This window comes from Stegostoma tigrinum, chromosome 23 (assembly GCF_030684315.1).
Source record: "Stegostoma tigrinum isolate sSteTig4 chromosome 23, sSteTig4.hap1, whole genome shotgun sequence".
NCBI classification, from domain to species: Eukaryota; Metazoa; Chordata; class Chondrichthyes; order Orectolobiformes; family Stegostomatidae; genus Stegostoma; species Stegostoma tigrinum.
This window is the reverse complement of record NC_081376.1, coordinates 29,152,571-29,171,854: the sequence shown is the minus strand read 5'-3', so window position 1 is coordinate 29,171,854 and position 19,284 is coordinate 29,152,571. Positions and strand designations below refer to the sequence as shown.

General features: G+C 40.0%; 1 protein-coding gene across 3 annotated transcripts in view; it reads right to left on the bottom strand.

Annotated features, from left to right (window-relative positions):
- dnase1 (deoxyribonuclease I) overlaps nt 1-15,769 on the bottom strand; it is a 36,393-nt gene extending 20,624 nt beyond the window's left edge. Inside the window, exons 1-3 of one of the 3 annotated variants that reach the window (XM_048551901.1) lie at nt 15,601-15,769; nt 9,687-9,841; nt 4,386-4,561 (exon numbers count right to left, since the gene is read on the bottom strand). The gene's annotated coding sequence lies outside the window, so the exon portion shown is untranslated. Of the gene's footprint in view, nt 1-3,691; nt 3,898-4,385; nt 4,583-9,686; nt 9,842-15,600 lie in introns of those variants that run through there. The other 2 variants (XM_059654037.1, XM_048551900.1) reach the window with 2 other exon arrangements.
- Between the last annotated feature and the right edge of the window lie 3,515 nt (nt 15,770-19,284).

The window sequence follows — 19,284 nt, the reverse complement described above, 5'->3', positions numbered from 1 at the left end:
TTGCCTTGTAATAACATAAGTTGTGATCATAACAATTGATTTCACTGGATTGAAGAGGTTCCTGTGACTTTATTTTTAATACAATCGTCACATGATAGTTGTGGATGTAAAATGGCTGCATTGTAATGAAGTTTATTGCATGGGCCTTCTCAAATCAAAAGATAAACTCAATGACATAAATTATGCAATGAAAGCTCTTGGCAGAAAGAATCAGCAAAATTATCATGTTAATATTTTAAAGCATTAATATGACAGGGATAAAAGTCAGAGAAAATGTACAACACGGTAATGAAAGAAATAGGGAATGAAATGGAAGTATCAGAAAAATTGAAGAATGAATCAGAAATTGAAATTTCAGAAGCTGGCCCTTCAACAATCAAATTGGATAATACAGATGTGCTTAAATTGTTAGATTGCATGATGTTTTTCCTTTCAAAATGCTATCAAAATGTCTTACAAATGTACTATAGAATCATAAATCAACTTTTCACTCAGAAGATGGTGTGTGTATGGAATGAATGGCCAGAGGATGTGGTGGAGGTTGGTACAATTGCAACATTTAAAAGTCATCTGGATGGGAACTTAAATAGGAAAGGTTTGGAGGAATATGGGCCAAATACTGGCAAATGGGACTGGACTAATTTGAGATACCTGATCGGCATAGACATGTTGAACTGAAGAGTCTGTTTCCATGTTTTACGTCTCTATAGCTCTGTAAGCTGTGGTAACAAACCAAGAAACCTGGTTGAGACAGTTTGTGATAATAATTTTGGGTTGGGGTGATGCGTCACCTATCAAACAGCATCCTTTCAGACTCCATCAAGAGACAGTAACTCAAGTAAAGCAACAGATAAAATTAATTATGGGTAATTACATTATTAAACCTGTTCAAAGTTGCTGGAGCTCACCTATCATGATGGTGCCAAAAATGGACGGGTCATAATGATTCTGTTGTTGATTATCACAAGTCAATGTGGTAGCAAAATCAGACTCATATTCGGTTCTGACATTGGAAACTGCATTTAACGTAATTATATGCACATGAATTGTCATGAATAGTAACTTGCTAAAAGGTTACTGATACATTCTGTTGACAGCTAAAGAAGGGCTGGTTTTTGTAACACCAGATAGACTTTATCAATGTACAGTCGTACTGGTTGGAATGAAATGTTCACCAGTAACGTTTCAACAATTAATCAATAAAATAATTTAAGGACTAATGTAATTAGTTGTTCCCATCAAAATTTGTTCGTTTTCAGCCAATTCTGAGAAGTTTGATTAGCTGCAAAGAGCCAGTTTGGTTATAAATCCAGCTAAGAGAGAATTGGCCAAAACAAAAGTGACTCATTTGAGGCACATTGTGGGACAAGGTCAAGTAGCACATAGAGAATTGAAAGTACTTTGCATTTTCCTCTCTCTAGAACAAAACGTGTAATTTTGTGTTATGCTGGCTTGAATGGATTTATTTGAATGGGAAAGAAGGCAGAAAATTTGAATGGATGCGAGAGTGTAAAAGTGTGTTTGAAAACTAGAAAGCTGTGCTGACAACCACACAGGTTTTAGCAGTGCTGAATCATGAGAAGCCATTCTCAGAGAACCTTAGGAAATAAAAACAATACAAAATATGATCGATCAAGTCAAATTTCAGTCATATTTATCAGTAATAACATCACACGGGATCAACACGAAGTATGTTGTGCAGATGACAGAACAAGCAAGGAGACTGAGCTAAATAGACTATGTAAATGGCAGGTGGAATAGCAGAAGACAAAATGTAAAGTTGAGGAGGCAGGGAGGTTGCAGAAGGACTAGGACTCTCTGTACTCTGTAAGGTTCAATCAGATTCCCCCCTCATCCTTCTAAATTCGAGTACAGATCCAGAAACCTCAACCACTCCTCATACAACAAGCCCTTGATCTCTGGAATCATTCTTGTAAACCTCTTCTAGACCCCCTCGAAGCCCAGTCTATCCTTCCTTAGGTGTGGGACGCAAAACTGCTCACAATATTCTGAATGTGGTTTGATCTTACACGACGACAACAAAAATAAAGTTGCTGGAAAAGCTCAGCAGGTCTGGAAGCATCTGTGGAGATGAAAAAAGAGCTAGTATTCGGGTCCGGTGACCCTTCCTCAGAACTCCTCAGACCCAAAACGTTAACTCTTTTTTCTCCTCCACAGATGCTGCCAGACTTGCTGAGCTTTTCCAGCAACTTTGTTTTAGTTCCCGATTGACAGCATCTGCAAATCTTTTGGTTCTTATTTAGTGGTTTGACCTTATACAGCTTGAGGAGTACATCCCTGCTCTTGTATTCTAACCCTTCTAACCCTCTCAAAATTAATACTAACATTGCATTTGCCTTCCTAACCACCAACCGAACCTATCCATACATTAACCTTAACCGAATTCTGAATTGGAGCTCCTAAATCCCTTGCTGCTACAGATTTCTGAAGGCTTTCACCATTTAGAAAATAGTCTATCCCTCCATTCTTCGTACTAAAATGCATAACCTCACACTTTCTACATTGTATTCCATCTACCACTACTTTGCCTATCCAAGCATTCCACAGCGTGCAAATGGATTTACGAGGGGCTAGTAAGAGACTCAAGGAAATCATCAATAATCTGTGATTGAGATGACCAAAGTAGAATGGCCACATGAGATAGTAAAGTTGAGAGATTGATATTGTACAGCTCACGAGAAGGATCAATGGCCTGTTGTTGCTAACAGATGTGGAACGCAGATACACAAAGAATCTATGCTTTTGCAAGATATAATTCTAATGAATAGAAAATTGAAGGGTAGAGGCTTCTGAACACATTTCCAGTTTGCACTTTTCACATCGTGAATTCTGAACCAGAAGCATTTAATTCAGACATTTAAGTTCTTGTGTTTCCTTTTAAACATGAGCCTTTCTTCTGCTAAATTAGGATATGCATTATTACTTGGCAGCCAGGCAATTTATGTATTGCAGTAAATGTCACATTTGATCAAAAGGCACAGAAACATGGAAAAGTTGAGAATGAAGTTCTCTAAGTCTTAAATCAGGTAACATCTAACACATGCCCAAACAAGGAAGCTGAATTGTATTTCATTTTCTTTGTTGCAATTATTTCCTTAACGTCCAAGTTTCCATAGTGAAATAATTAATTATTAATAATGGCTGTTGTGAAATATTAATGTATGAAATGAAGATGGTTTCAAAGAAAATAATAAAATAATTAATTCCAACTAACTTATTTTAGTAACTCAGTTGTTCACTTTCTAGGATAAACATATAGAATCTTTGTTAGTAGATTCTATATCGCATAAGAATTACTTATTTTTCAATATGTTCCTATTTCCTATTTCACCTTTAAAAATGTACTTACACCAGACGTTGTTTCTTTTCTCTTGTTCATATTTGTTGTTTGTGATTTTTGCGCAACACATTATTATTCAAAAGTATTAATCCCTCCCTTTACATTTCTATGTTAGCTGACTCTAAATTATGCTCTTGCGTTTTTCACGCTTAATCTTTACATTTCTTCAGTTCCTAGACCATCTGTCCATGGTATTGTTGTCCAATGCCTAACCCACAGTGTAAAGACACAACAAGCAAACAGCAGCGAATATTACAGACACTAATAGAAGTACAATATATTATTAATAAGTAAATTAATAAACCAGTTGCAAAAAACATTCAAACTCACTATTCACATGCAGTATTATGCGTGTCCAGCCAAGCTGATCAGTCTTAGACCTGTCAATTCTGTTATTAAAGCCTTTACAAGGTTTCCCATTCGAGTGTTGGTCCCCAGGGTTCTCACTCACAATCGTCCTAAAGGCTCAATCTTTATACTGTCACCTAATCAACTTGTTTCGTCTGTTCAAAACAACCCCAATTTCCCCTTGTATGACCAACCAGCTCCTGATTCAATTACCCATAAGAATATTCTTATTACAGAGCTGGCAAAGTGAAATAGATAAGAATTTTATTGAGATCCACAGAACAAATGCTAAGGTCACTCTCAGCAGTATAATTTATCAAAACAGTGAAAAGTAACCAGGGAGTGACTATGACAAGTGTATCAAAGACAAAATCATTTGCAAAAGAACAAACATTTAACAAGGATCTAAATATTAATTGAATTAGGGAAAGATAATGGAAATTATTAATTGACATTTATTAACCTTCTCATGACAGCAGCCAGTCTTTTATTTCCAATAGATTAAGATTAAACAAAGGCCTATTGTTCCAGAAATCACAAAAAGGCCTGCCAACATTTTTATTCAGTGCCATTTTCTGTTTAAACAGGTAATAATTACCGACATTTTATTCGTAGATAATGCTCTCAGTTGCATGAAGATATACAAATTGCACAAATGCAGAACGTGTTACTTTACCAGTGATCGCAATAAGGAAGTTAAGGGGCTTTCTTTCTGTAGAAGTCAGGTGGCTGCTCCACCGCAAAAATTTGATGTCATCTACATTTGTCAGTGAGTTGGAAAAGATGTGAGATTTGGGCTGGTTTAGTCTGTACAAAGTATTGTAAACGCGCCAGCAGGTAATATAATCGAAGCTGTGGCAGGGAACAAAGAAATGTGATACATTCATTATATACCTTAATACGGGTGTATTTTACACTTTTTAATCAATTTAATTGTCAAAATTTATTTATTTCCTCCTTCAATGGATTTTGTTGCAATGAATAGGATTTATGATCACTTGGAGAGGCACAGCTTGATTCCTGATAGTCAGCATGGATTTGTGAGGGTAGATCATGCCTCACAAACCTTATTGAATTCTTTGAAGAGGTGACCAAACACGTGGATGAAGGTAGAGCAGTGAATGTGGTATACATGGATTTAAGTAAGGTGTTTGATAAGATTCCCCATGGTAGGGTCATGCAGAAAGTAAGGAGATGGGATAGGGGGGCAAGTGGCAGATTGAATTCAGAATTGGCTGACCCTTAGAAGACAAAGGGTGGTAGTGGATGGAAAATATTCAACATGGTGCTCAGTTACGAGTAGTGTACAACAAGGATCTGTTCTGGGTCTTCTTCTATTTGTGATTTTTGTAAATGATTTGGATGAAGAAGTGGAAGGGCGGATTAGTAAGCTCACAGACGATACGAAGGTGGGTCAAGTTGTGAATAGTGTGGAGGGCTGTTCTAGGTTACAAAGGGACATTGATAGGATGCAGAGCTGGGCTGAGAAATGTCAGATGGAGTTTAACCCTGAAAAGTGTGAGGCGATTCATTTTGGAAGGACAAATTTGAAAGCAGAATACTGGGTTAACGGAAAGATTCTTGGTAGTGTGGAGGAACAGAGGGATCTTGGGGTTCATGTCCACAGTTCCCTGAGAGCTGCCACCCAGGTGTATAGAGTTGTTAAAAAGGTGTATTTATTAATAGAGGGATTGAATTCAAGAGCCGTGAAGTTATGGTCCAGCTACACAAAAGCCTGGTTCGACCACGTCTGGGGTATTGTGTCCAGTTCTGGTCGCCACATTACAGGAAAGATGTGGAAGTGTTGGAAAAGGCACAGAGGAGAATTACCGGGATGTTGTCTAGAATGGAGCAAAGGTCTTACGAGGAAAGGTTGAGAGAGCTAGGGCTTTTCTCTTTAGAATGATGAAGGATGAGAGGTGATCAGAGTAAAATAAGGCGTGACTTTACTCTTAAAAACCAAAAGAACTGCGGATGCTGTAAATCAGGAACAAAAACAAAGTTGCTGGAAAAGTTCAGCAGGTCTGGCAGCATCTTTACTCTTACTGTTTCACATGCCATAACATTCTAAACTTGAAAACTTATCAGAGGTGCTATACAGTGAAGCAGCAACCCTCACGTCCACAACCTCTCTGATCAAATAATTATACTGGAAAGCATAGAAAGTGATAAAGGATGCATTTTAAGCAAATGTTGGACAGAAAAATAGAAAGAAAGCTTTTATAATATCATTTGACACAAAATAGAGATGCAACTATCTGAAGTGATCAAAGAACAGCATTATTTTGAACAATTATGAATACAAGGAAAATTGACATCATATTTACAAATAGCATTTAAATTTTGTCATGTTGGATGGAATTGTTGTGCATGGAAGTACCAATAGTATATGATTGGTAACTGTATGGTAATTATACATAATTACTGGTAATAATTTGTGGTAAGAACAACATTTTTCATGGTCTGTGGTCCTGGTGACAAGTGTTATATTACAAATTTGCTATTTGATACCTGTGAATGACCTTTTTGGCTTTTGTCAATGAACATAATTATATCCTGTTGGCAATCCATGAGAATGATGTGAGATTCTATGCTAAGCTGTAAACCGCACCTTAAAGAATTTTATCAGATTTCACTGTACCCATTAAGAGAGAATTTTAGACAGATAACTTGTGGAAGTTAAATAGCAATGTTGAAATTGTAGTGAGAAAGTGAAATATATGTTAGTACCTTCATTTGGAAAAGTTGTTACTGGAAAACTACTCCATAATGAAGTTTCTGCCAATCCACTTTAATAATAATAGACTGCACCATCTTAAACTGTGCATCTTTGACTTCTGTCTGTATAGATTAAAAAACTGTTCTTTCTTAAAAACACTCACTTTGCAACTGCTGTTCTGACAAACTGTTACTCATATATTCATTACTAGGAACTGAACGTTCTAGCCTCCAGCTTCTGTATGGCATTTCACCAGCTTTGTCTTATGAAAAAGAAGCTCTCGAATTATGAGTCTCATGACGACCATTGTAGATTGTCAGAAAAACCCATCTTGTTCCTTAATGTTAAAAGGGAAGGTAATTGCTGTCCTTCTGTGAAGGAAGAAAGCAGAGTTAGCGTTTCGGGTCCGGTCATGTTTGAAGGTTTGAAGGGTCACTGACCCAAAACATTAAATCTGTTGTTTCCTCCACAGCTGCTGCCAGACCTGTTGGACTTTTCCAGCAACTTCTGTTTTTGTACCTGATTAACAGCATCTGCAGTTCTTTCGGTTTTTAATTGCTGTCCTTGCCTGGTCTGGCCTACATGTGACTGCAGACCCACAGCAATGTGGTTGATTATTAACTACCCTCAAGGCAACTAGAGACAGGCAATAAATGATTACTTTGCCAGTTACACACACATTCCATGAATGAATAGAAAAAAGTCTCAAAAGTATACTTCAAACTTTTATTGTCCTTTATTTAAGTAACGTAATCTCAGAAATCTATCTTGTCTTTAATTAACTTATACTCTATTCAAAAATAAATTAGCCATTTTATGGTGGTTAATACCTATCTCCAGATCTATACAGCTGTCTGTACTCACAGAAACTAATGCTACTTCAAGGAGAGAATTTCTGGCTTTGTCCATATTCTCTGTTGTCCAGAGCAGTTGTCTGGTCTGCCATCAGTTAATTTTTCAAATATCTACCACTAAAATCTTGAAGTCATTTCCAGACAGCTGCTGTTGCTATGTGTGAGTTTGCCTCCAGCAGGATATTTTGTCTGATGTGACAAGGCTTAGCGACTTTAAAACTGGGAGTGCATATTTATTGGTTATGATATGGGAGCCTGCTTATAGTAGAGTGTCAAGTGATCTGAAATAAGATGGAGTATGAGAAATAATGGGAACTGCAGATGCTGGAGAATCGGAGATAACAAACTGTGGAGCTGGATGAACACAGCAGGCCAAGCAGCATTTCAGGAGCACAAAAGCTGACGTTTCACGCCTAGACCCTTCATCAGAAAAGGGGGATGGGGAGAGGGTTCTAAAATAAATAGGGAGAGAGGGGGAGGCGGATTGAAGCCCGAAGGTTGCAGGAACAGCAACTCATTTTCCACTTGGGAACCCTGCAGCCCAATGGTATCAATGTGAATTTCACAAGTTTCAAAATCTCCCCTGCCCCCACTACATCCCAAAACCAGCCCAGCTCGGTCCCGCCTCCCTAACCTGTTCTTCCTCTCGCCTATCCCCTCCTCCCACCTCAAGCCGCACCTCCATTCCCTACCTCCTAACCACATCCCGGCCCTTGACCTCACTGGACTGACCTATCCCCTCCCTACCTCCCCACCTACACTCAGCTCTACAGGCTCCATCCCTGCCTCTTTAACTTGTCTGTCTTCTCTTCACCTATCTTCTCCTCTATCCACGTTCAATCCGCCTCCCCCTCTCTTCCTATTTATTTCAGAACCCTCTCCCCATCCCCCTTTTCTGATGAAGGATCTAGGCCCTAGACATCAGCTTTTGTGCTCCTAAAATGCTGCTTGGCCTGCTGTGTTCATCCAGCTTCACACTTTGTTATCTAAGATGGAGAATGAGATCATTTTATCCTCAGGTCACATGCTATGATGTGGAGATGATATCCTGAGTGTATCTCTTAAAAGCATGCTGACCATGCCACATAACACAATATAAGGATAGTACACCAACCAACAGTCACACTTTGCCAGTTACTCTCAAAGATGAAAGACCCCATACCCACAATAGGCAGGACAAATGTGATATACAAAATACCATGCAGCAACACTACATAGGAAAGATGGCAGTAAACTTGTCACCAGGATACATGAACACCAACTCACAGCAAAACAGTGCAACCAACTCTCCCTCATTTCAATACACTCTGACATAGAAGGACAACAGTTTAACTGGAACAAAGTTACAGTATTAGGACAAGCAAGGTAAAGACAAGCTCAAGAATTCCTGGAGGCCTGGTTTTCAACCACAAGTGTGATAAACAAACATGTTGAAATGCACCCCATCCTGTAACACTGAGGCACAACACTGGAAACAAGATTGCTCACCATGACAGAGCGGACCATATAAAGTCAGAGCAGGACAGAACAACAGCATTTCAACAGAGGCTACACAGCACTGACAATGTCACCTAGAAGGGAGACAAAACATTTACATGGAAACTAGTCAACTCGGCAAACCAATCCAACAACTCCAACATAACACGACAGTTACAGAAAATAGTTAAAAAATCATAAAGTGTGAAGCTGGATGAACACAGCAGGCCAAGCAGCATCTCAGGGGCTTTTGTGCTCCTGAGATGCTGCTTGGCCTGCTGTGTTCATCCAGCTTCACACTTTATTATCTTGGATTCTCCAGCATCTGCAGTTCCCATTATCACAGTTAAAAAATCATAACTATCAAGACTGCCATAAAATTGCATAATAACATATATTGATAAAATACTTGTGACATATAAAATGTATGCAAGTTCAAAGCTGGAAAGAGAAAAAAGAAACAGATACTGAAATAAAGGAACAGACAATCCATAGTGCAAGACTAAGTAGATTGTGTTCACATCTTGGTAGATTTGAGAAGTATTTCAAACCTGCAGAAAGGAAGATGAAAGATTTTGTGATGAATCCAGAGAGTTGGGCTGAGGGCGCTGAAGATAATGAATAAATGAGAGGGAATTTGCCAAAGGTCAGATGGTTGAAGATTGCAGGAAGGACACGAAGGTGTCAGAGGTGTGGGAAAAATTCAAAATGAGGACAGAGAGTTTAATTTAGATATACTGAGGATAGGGAGCTACTGTAGATGAGAGATGGTTGGAGTAATTGATGAGTGGGTCTTAGTGGAAAACTGAATACGAGCTGCTGAAATCTAGGAAGAAAAAGAAAGAGGCAGAAACATACAGGGGTCTGAGTGACATTGGCAGTGGTGAGAAATGTAGCAAAATCACCCAAGAAAACTATTGAGGCATACCTTAAAGCTAGGAGCAACTCGCTGCATCTTTTCACCAGGTTCCAGGTATCAAGGTGAGATTCTGACTGTGCAGTGATGAGTTTTATCTTAAGGAAAATTATTGCTTTTTAAAGGTCTTCTCATCATTATTATGCAGCATTCCCTCATTCCAGCCCCTGTGAACAAACGTTGAGAATCTGGATATTGAAGTCAGAGCATGTACCTGCCGACATCTTCTCACTGCTTGTTGTGATGAGCATTCATGTTGGTCACCACTGCAACAATATCTCAAGTGCCAATATTCGTGAGCACCAGCTGCATGCATCCTCATCCACGAACGTTGATACCCTATAATTTTCAACCCCTCAGAATCCTCATGGCATCTCGTCACTTGCAGGATGCTTAGGAATTCGAGACCAGCATTTCAGGGAGCGCTGGTGACTGGCTTTGAAATGCTGCTGCAAGAAGACTTTGTGCACAGGGACAAGTACCCAGCTCACAGATTGGACCAGGTTATGTTACGCAGCTGCTGACTTGCTCTTTAGTTTTGGCTCAATTAACACCTTCCTGCATGCTTTTCCATGCCTTGCCAGGCCCAGTACTGCAGTGGTACTTCAACCAGAGCCTACAGGCTCTCAGCACTGCAGTATATTGTTCAGGTTGGTTGGCTCGCCAAGCTGGTCTGTTGTTCTGCAGATGTTTCGTTACCACGCTTGGTAACATCCTCAGTGCAGCCTCTGATGAAGCGTCAGTATGTTTTTCCGCCTGGTTTTTAAACTCTGGGGTCCGTCACTTCTTGTTTTCCTCCGAGGTGGAATGTATATGGGGTCGAGTTCAATGTGTTTATTAATAGCCTGCTTAGTGGAGTGCTGTGCTTCCAGGAATTCTTGTGCTTGTCTCTGCCCAGCCTGTCCCAGGATCTTGGTGATGTCCCAGTCAAACTCGTGGTTCTCCTTGTCCATGTGGATTGAGGTGAGTGAGTATTGGTCGTGTATTTTTGTAGCCAGTTGGTGTTCATGTCCTCTAGTTGTTATTTTCCTTCCTGTTTGTCCGATGTAGTGTTTCTTGCAGTTTGTGCAGGGGATCTTGTAGATGGCATTGGTCCTGTCCGTGGCAGGGAGTGGGTCTTTAGTTTGGGTGAGCACTTGTCATAGGGTTGATGTGGGTTTGTGTGCCGCTCTGATGACCAGCGGTCGTAGAAGTCTTGTGGTGAGTTCTGACGTGTTCCTGATGTAGGGTAGTATGATGAGTGTGTTGGGGCATGTGGTCTCTTTCTGATGTTGTTCACGTAGGCATCTTCTGACCCACTATTTTTGGATATCCATTATCCTTGAAAACCTGAAAGGTATTCTTCTTCCTCTTGGCGTAGTTCCATTTTGCCGCAGTGTGCTGATGCCCTTTTAAATAGTGTTTGCACAAAGCTGCATTTGTGTATGCTGGGATAATTACTATTGAAGTTCAATATCTGGCCCTTGTGTGTGGCTTTTCGGTGTATTTTCGTTTGCAATTCCCCATTTGTCTTGCACTCTACCATGGTGTTCACGAATGGGAGTTGTTTGTTCTTCTCCTGCTCTCTGGTGAATTTGATTCCTGTGAGGGTGTTGTTTATGAGTTTGTGTGTCTCTTCTAATTTGGTCCGTTTAATGATGACAAAGGTGTCCTCTATGTAGTGTATCCACAGATTAGGTTGGATTTTTTAGAGGGCTGTCCTTTCTAGTCTTTGCATCACTGCTTCTGCTATGAGTCCGGAGATAGGCCATCCCATGGGAGTTCTGTTGAGTTCTTGTATGTTTGGCCATAGAAGGTGAAGTAGGTGGTCAGGCATAGGTCCAGTAGTTTAAGCATATTGTCCTTGGGGGTGGTTTCACTGGGTCGTCTTCTTATTCAAGTAGTGCTGTCATTATTTCCCTTGCTAGCGGTATGTCTATTGATGTGAATAGGGCGGTGGCATCAAACGATATCACGATCTCTTTGTCCTCTATCTCTATGTCTTTGATGGAGTTGAGGAATTCTTGGGCTGAGTGCATGGAGTGGGGTGATTTGTTGACCAGGTGCTTGAGTCTTCTTTGTAGTTCTCTGGCTAATCTGTGCAATGGAGTGCCCGGTAGGGAGACTATGGGTCTGAGGGGGACTTCCGGCTTGGGCACTTTAGGGAAGCCGTAGAATCAGGGTGTGCTGGTTCCTTTGGGTTTTATTCTTAAGGAGTCTACTTTGTTGATCTGTCCTCTTTGTTTAAGTCCGTGCAGCAGATAGGATTTTGTTGCCTAGTTGTGGTGTCGGGTCAGTTTGTACTAGCCGGTATGTATTCTTGTCGGTGAGCAGGGCTTGTGCAGAGGCTGCACTGAGGATGTTACCAAGCACAGTAAAGAAATGTCTGCGGAACAATAAACCAGCTCAGCAAGCCAACCAACCTCAACACCCACAACCCGAGCTACACATCTATTCCAAAACTGCGTTGTATCCTTTTTCACAGATGCATAGACAGAGTGGCAGTTATGCTTCTTAGCAGGTACCTGTATCGAGGCATGGGCATCTTGCTTTACGCAGACCAGGATGTCAATCATACACCTACAGCAGCTGCCTGTATGGCAAACATACCACAGGTTTATTAAACCAAATGGCCATGTTGGAGCATATCTGGGGCTTAGTCTTCAATCCATTCAAGGGTTGGAGGGCTAATATCAATTACAGATCCTAGTATCATCAGTCAAAGGTACAGTCCACACAAAGTCCAAGGCCTTGGCTAGGGGCTGTAAACCCCATCGGGCCAATCATGGTCGGGGGATAGGACCAACTACAACCCAAAGAAGGGGCACTGGTCAGTTCTGTTGGGTCACCACAAGCAGTCAGCAGAATCACATATTCCTGGGGACAGATTTTGAAGAGGAGTTTGAGTCCCATGTTCAGTAACACTTATCAATCTTTATATTGAGAGTTCCTTTACCATGTGTGGGAGGGGCCAGAGATACCCTGAATCTGGCTTTTTGTTGGGGCCCAGTTGCCCTCTTAATCACAGCTCAGATTGGAGATCAGTCACACTCTACCTTTTCCAATAAACTACAGGATATTTATACATAAAGCGTTACAATGATTACAAAATTGACATCACTGCTTGCCACATCCCCTCTGACCTACACATCCAATCCTGTGAATGCACAATCAATGATGGACACTTTCATGGTCCTGATTAGGTCCTGTTCTCGTCTCATGATGTTTTGCAGACCACTTATGATTACTGACCACATTCCAACTCTGATAGTTATGTCTCTTCCTAGATATTTGCCAGACACATCATATACTAACTTATTACTAATGACTTTTCAAATTTGGTCATGCAATTCATATCCCTTGCTGACCTTAGTACAGAAGATCAAAAAAGATGTTAATTTCTCCCAATTATCATAATATTTGTAATATCAGCTCTAATATGAAGTTGCTTCTAATGTCATACATAGCTAAACCTAGTAATATGACTCTGTGCCAAAGCTGATAATTTCAGGAGCAGCTTCTCTTGTATCTGACCCATGAAATGGAAGTTGTTTATTCTCTCGAGGCCATGGTGACCCTGTTTCAAAATTGTTTCTGCCCCCTTTGCTACAATATTTCTCTCTTGGTACTAATATGAGGCTATCTTGTTCATACCTTTTTGTTGTTCTAGTCCTCTTGCTGACAGAGAAGAAAGTTTTTTCAAGGGTGTCTCTGTCTCCAAGGCTACCTGCCTTCAGAAATTTAATCCCCCAGTACCTATAATAAATTTAAACTTCCATTCTTGTATGAGTATATGTTTACTATAACATGTAGTTATAGCTATATCAAAAAGCTTCATCTAAGGTAGGTCAAGCATTCCCTTTCTATTTCATATTAAAAAATGGACATCCTAAATCAGGTGTTTTCATCTGGAAAGCTGTATCAGAATCTTACCGGTTGCATTCGAGTCACATCTTACTAAGACACAGAGGCACCTTGTTGTCTGTCTGTGAAGGCCATGATTTGAGCTACATGAAATGTGGCATCAGCTGAAATTTCCTTCGATTGCTCAGTTAAAAGGAAAAGCCCTAATAACCATTTTGTCATATTCAGCTGTAGGCAACTACAATACATGTCACCAATAAGGGAGCTGCAAAGACAGCAGGCATGGCTCTGCTCTGTCATATTTAGGAGCTGTTTGTCAAAGTTAGTCAATGAAAACAACAATGGCGGTCCAAGCACTGAGTGGAGAGGACAGTGGAATGGGTCCTGCTGGGACAAAAGGGGGTGGATTCTTTGCCAAAAACAGGGTAGGATGATCAAGGTGAGAGGGAAAACAGAGGCATATGTTGCAGCGGGGGGAAGGACATTGATGAGGTAAAGTGAAAGTATAAGGCAGAGTATGTGTCACTGGTATGGTAGGCTATGAAAGGGGAGAATTGTCAGTGAGCAACACTGTGGCCTCCACAGGGAAAGCAAAAAGAATTTTGTGTTGATCCTCAGGCAGTCTAAATCAACTTGTTTGAACATTATTTTGCTGACTCATTAGGGTACAGGAGAAGATAAAGGGCTGTTCCTCATCAGAAGTCCAGGACCTGAAAGTAAGGTGGCCATATTTTCTAAATCAAATGGGAAGTTACAGCGGACACAATAAAAGTTATCAGTATGGAGAATATTGATTCATATAGCATTGTGAGACAAAATGACTTTAGCAGTTTATATTTTAGTAGTTGCAATTCAAAATCAAAACAATGGATATATAACAGTGGGCATCATAAGGTGTGACGTTGGGGCTTGAGAGCAAGGAGGAAAGTTGGAGCCAAATCTGAATGTGGTGGCTTTCCACATTGGGTGTATGTGTGGAAATAGTAGGAGTGAAAAGGTAAAAGAGGATTCTGGTGACCTTGCAGAGTCTTGTGCATATGTTGTCCACCACAAAGTGCATTTTCTGCCATCACTTGCTGCTCACCAACTGAAAGTGGAAATTGATTGGGACAATGCCCACTGTGGACAGTCAATGGGAGTCTGATGGGTAAAAGAGAAGGCTCCGTATCTGTCCGATGCTCGGAACAAAAGCATGCATTTGCAAAATGCAGGTATATTTATCATTTCATTATTAGAATTATTATTTCATTTCACAATTATTCCATCGGCCAAGTGCAATGCATGCAGAGTGATTATGTTTAGGATTCAAATGTTGGTCACCAGGCCACTCTTACTTGCAAATTGAACATTGGCACCTCAGTGATGTAGAGACAGGGGCAATGACTTAATAAGAGGTGAATGATGACAAAAAGTGACTTACAACTTGTGAAACATGAAGCAAGAGCACTCTGGGACATAGAGCTGATCGCTTAAACATTAGAAAGTAAGTGTTACAATGGTCTTTACTCAATATAATAATAGGTTTCAGTTCAATGTGGGCCTGGGATGGGAAGGGGTTCCAAGTGTCACAGGTTTTCCCAATTTCCTGTTATGTGTTGTTCACTCAGCTGGTGCAACACCTTCACCAAGTTGGTGCACATAGTGAGACTGAAGATGAATGAATGATGGAGACATGGCCCTCAGTACTAGAGCTCTATATGTCTCACCGCATGGAGGGATGTGTGCAACGGCCCTCTGCTCCAGTATAGTCTTGCCAAAGTGTGCTGCACATCCATACATGCTATGCGCTGCTCAAGTAAAGCAGTCAATGAGGCAATGTGATAGATGCTGAGGAACTGGGAGAATAAGAGCAGTCTTCTGAGGAGAAGAATGAAGACATTAGGGAAGGAAAATAACAGAAGGTTTCACCGATACTGCAGACTTCACAGGTGTGGGAAGTGCATGCGCATTGCTTTGTGTCTTCTATTACAGTTCTGGCATCTTTCCGAACAAGATGCAGTTTCAATCTCTCAAATGCCAGCTTGTTTACAATCACAGGCAGCTCTATGGCAATATTGCTGATGTTAGTCATAATTCGTCCTACCTGTTTTTGTGTTTGAATTATCCAAACCAGACTATCAGGTTACACACTTGGCTTATTGTGAAAAGTCAATTATTCATTTTGTGTTGATCCTCAGGCAGTCTAAATCAACTTGTTTGAACATTATTTTGCTGACTCATTAGGGTACAGGAGAAGATAAAGGGCTGTTCCTCATCAGAAGTCCAGGACCTGAAAGTAAGGTGGCCATATTTTCTAAATCAAATGGGAAGTTACAGCGGACACAATAAAAGTTATCAGTATGGATAATATTGATTCATATAGCATTGTGAGACAAAATGACTTTAGCAGTTTATATTTTAGTAGTTGCAATTCAAAATCAAAACAATGGATATATAATTTTCAGAGATGTAATATCAAAATATTGAGGTGCATTCAAATGACACTATTCATACATGTTACTTTCTCACACCTACCGACTATTTGACCTAAACTTTGGCTTAACTTTGCTAAAAAGGAACAGAATTTGAAATTGCACATCCAGTAAGAGATCATTTATATTCAGTGGCATTTCTATATTCCGTGCAGATGTCCTGCCTGCACACAAAATAGAAAACAGTGGTTTGCATTTTGAACATAATACAGACCATTCTTTTCTGATTGGATGTGAATGTAAAAAAACGTTTTGAAAGAAATTTGTTCTTCAAGAACACTTTTTTGATAATGTTACTTTCATCTTACATTGAATTTCAAATCTTGTGTGTATTCTGTATCATTCAGTCAGCATCATAACTCTGGCAACAACATTCACATAAATGACTGCACTGGCTGTCTGATTAATGATCATTACAACTTTATAGTAATGCTCATCAAACATTGTGTATGATGACTGTGTCATTCTCCTGCTTTTTCCCTATAACCCTGCATATCATTTCTATTCAGCAATTCAGCTAATTAGAATAGGTAGGTAGGTAGATAGACAGACAAACAGGAGGCTGGAAGAACACAGCAAGCAAAGACAGCATCTGAAGGAAGGAGAAGCCGACATTTCAGATATTACCCTTCTTCAGGACTGGACGTTGGGTTAGGGGGAGCTGCAGGTCATGGGGCGAGTGGAAAGGGGTGGAGGCAGAACGGTGGTGATAAGTGGACACTGGTGATAGATATGACCTTGTTGGTCAATGGGAGGGATGAATCCGGTTGGTAGCTGGAGGGGAGGGTCAGTAGGTGGAATGTAAGGGAGGAGGTGGGGCTGGGAAGGGAGCAAGGGTATGGGTGGGAAGGTTATTTGAAATTAAAGAACTCAATGGTGAGTTGCCAGGTGGAATCATTGGTGTTATTCTTCAAATTTGTGTTCTGAATCACCGCAACAGTGGAGGAGCCATGTCAGAGGGGGTGTGGTGCTTGGTTGAGTTGAAATGGGTGGTGACCGGAAGGTTAGTCTGGCCGTTACGTACCAGGCAAAGATGCTCAGCAAAATAGTCACCTTGTCAATGTTTGGTCTCACCGACATAGAGAAGAGCATATCAAGATCACTGAATGCAGTAGACCAGATTGGAGGAAATGCAGGTGAAGCTCTATCCAGATAGATTGATAGGTAGACAGACAGACAGCTAGAAAGAACAAAGTATTGGTGCTTTAGTGTCAATAATTCACATGTTCTGGATATTTCTCACTGGTTAATATACTATTTATTATTGAAAAATTTAGCAGATGCCTTTATCCGAGAGAGTCATTACATACTCTGTACTGCACCTCACCCATTGTCATTCAATTTAACTTACATTGCACTTTTGATATTTTTAATGATGGCAAAGTATGATCAGACTGTTTTCATTATCAGAAAAAGAAAATAACTCTATTTGACCAGTTCAGAAGAACAATACAGGCCAGAAATTAATGTTAGTAATAATAGAAAATATAATGAGACAAAAGATGGAAAAATCTCCAGGGCTTCAAGTAAGTGAGGAAATTTCATCACGATATCACAAACTCTGTTCATTCAGGAATGTCACTTCCGACTGGAAAATTACCAATGTCAATCCATTGTATAAGAAGGGTGGGAGTGGGAAAGTAGAAATGTACAGGCCTGTTAGTCTAATGTTTGGTGCAGGAAGGTTAGTTGAACTTGTTTTTAGGCACAGAATGATTGAGCACTTAGAAAAATAATAAAAAGATGAGGAAGTGCTAATGTACATCTGTAACAGGTGAATCATGTGTAGGAATCGTGAATATTTTAATGTAACTAAAGAAGTAGAAAAGCAAATCTCTATCAATATTGGGTAACACACGCTACCAGAAGTAATTAAATACAATTCTATAATAAAGATTATTTGTAAAACAAGAGCAAAGGATGTGTTGTAAGGTGCATGACTTTTATTATTATATAATTTATTTTAGTATTTGGATTTGAGCTAGTGCCATGTGGGTTTTGGTCTCTGTGTCTGAAGAGTTTAATGATTAACTTGTAAGTATTTTTGTGGCTATGGTGCTTTCTATTAAAAACATAATGAGAGAAAATTCCTGCTGTGTAACGGGTATTTGTTTTCATTGGGAGAATTTCTACAAATGAGCAAAGTAAACAAGGGAAATGTGTACATCAGGCTCTTGGTTTGGAAGTTCAGAGATTATATTTTCCTTTTGATTTGGGAAACACCCATAACTTGGAAAGAAAGGTTTTGGTTTACAGATAGGCAGCTTTTTCAGAAGTCTTGGCTGAAGGTGGATATGTAAAACTGTTGCTCCTTGTGAAAATAAATGATTTAGAGCTGTTTTGAAATAGGTACATCAATATAATGAATGTTCCAAACCAGAAGTGTTTGGTTACAACCCTATAGGATTTGCTTGATGCTAATCTCAGTTGTATGTAGCCTCTAGGAAGAAGCTACCAGATTATCAAGATGGGGAATTGAATGCAGTTAAAATAAGTGCTAAGGATATGAAAGAAAAGGGAATTCTCCCCAGTGTGAGTACTGCAAGTTTTTGGGACTAAAATGTAAACTCATACAGTGTTTTGAAACATTTAAATCTGTGTTATATGTAAGTAGTTTGATTTATGCTATTTTATTTTCATGTATTTTAAGTAATAAACTTCTGTTTTATTTTTAAACCAAATCTGAGTGCATTGTATTTCAGTGAAAGTTTACCTTATTAAAAACAATAAAAAGGATCCATCAAGCCAGATTTCAGCTTGGGGTCTATGTTGTCCAGTAATCACCTGAGATCATAACACGGAATTGGGGGCATATGGAAAGAATTGGTGAGGAGATAGCAAACTGATTGCATGAGGCAGCATGGTGGCTCAGTGGTTACCTCTGTTGCCTCACAGCACCGTGGACCTGGGTTCAATTCCAGCCTTTGATGACTGTCTGTGTGGAGTTTGCACGTTCTCCCTGTGTCTGCATGGCTTTCCTCTGGGTGCTTTGGTTCCCTCCCCCAGAAGGATATGTACATCAGTTGAATTAGCTATGCTAAATTGCCCATAACGTCCAGGGATGTGCAGGCTGGGTGGATTAGCATTGGAAGTACAGGGTTAGGTTAGTTAGGAGGGATAGGTCTGGGTGGGAAGCTCTTTGAAGCATCAATGTGGACTTAATGGGCTGAATTGCCTGCTTCCATATTGCAGGGATTTTACAATAATGGGTGTGCATTCAATTTGGTAAGATGTGATTGTGCAGAACCCAATGGATCTATGCTGCAGTCTCACTTTTCACATCTACAAAAGGCTTA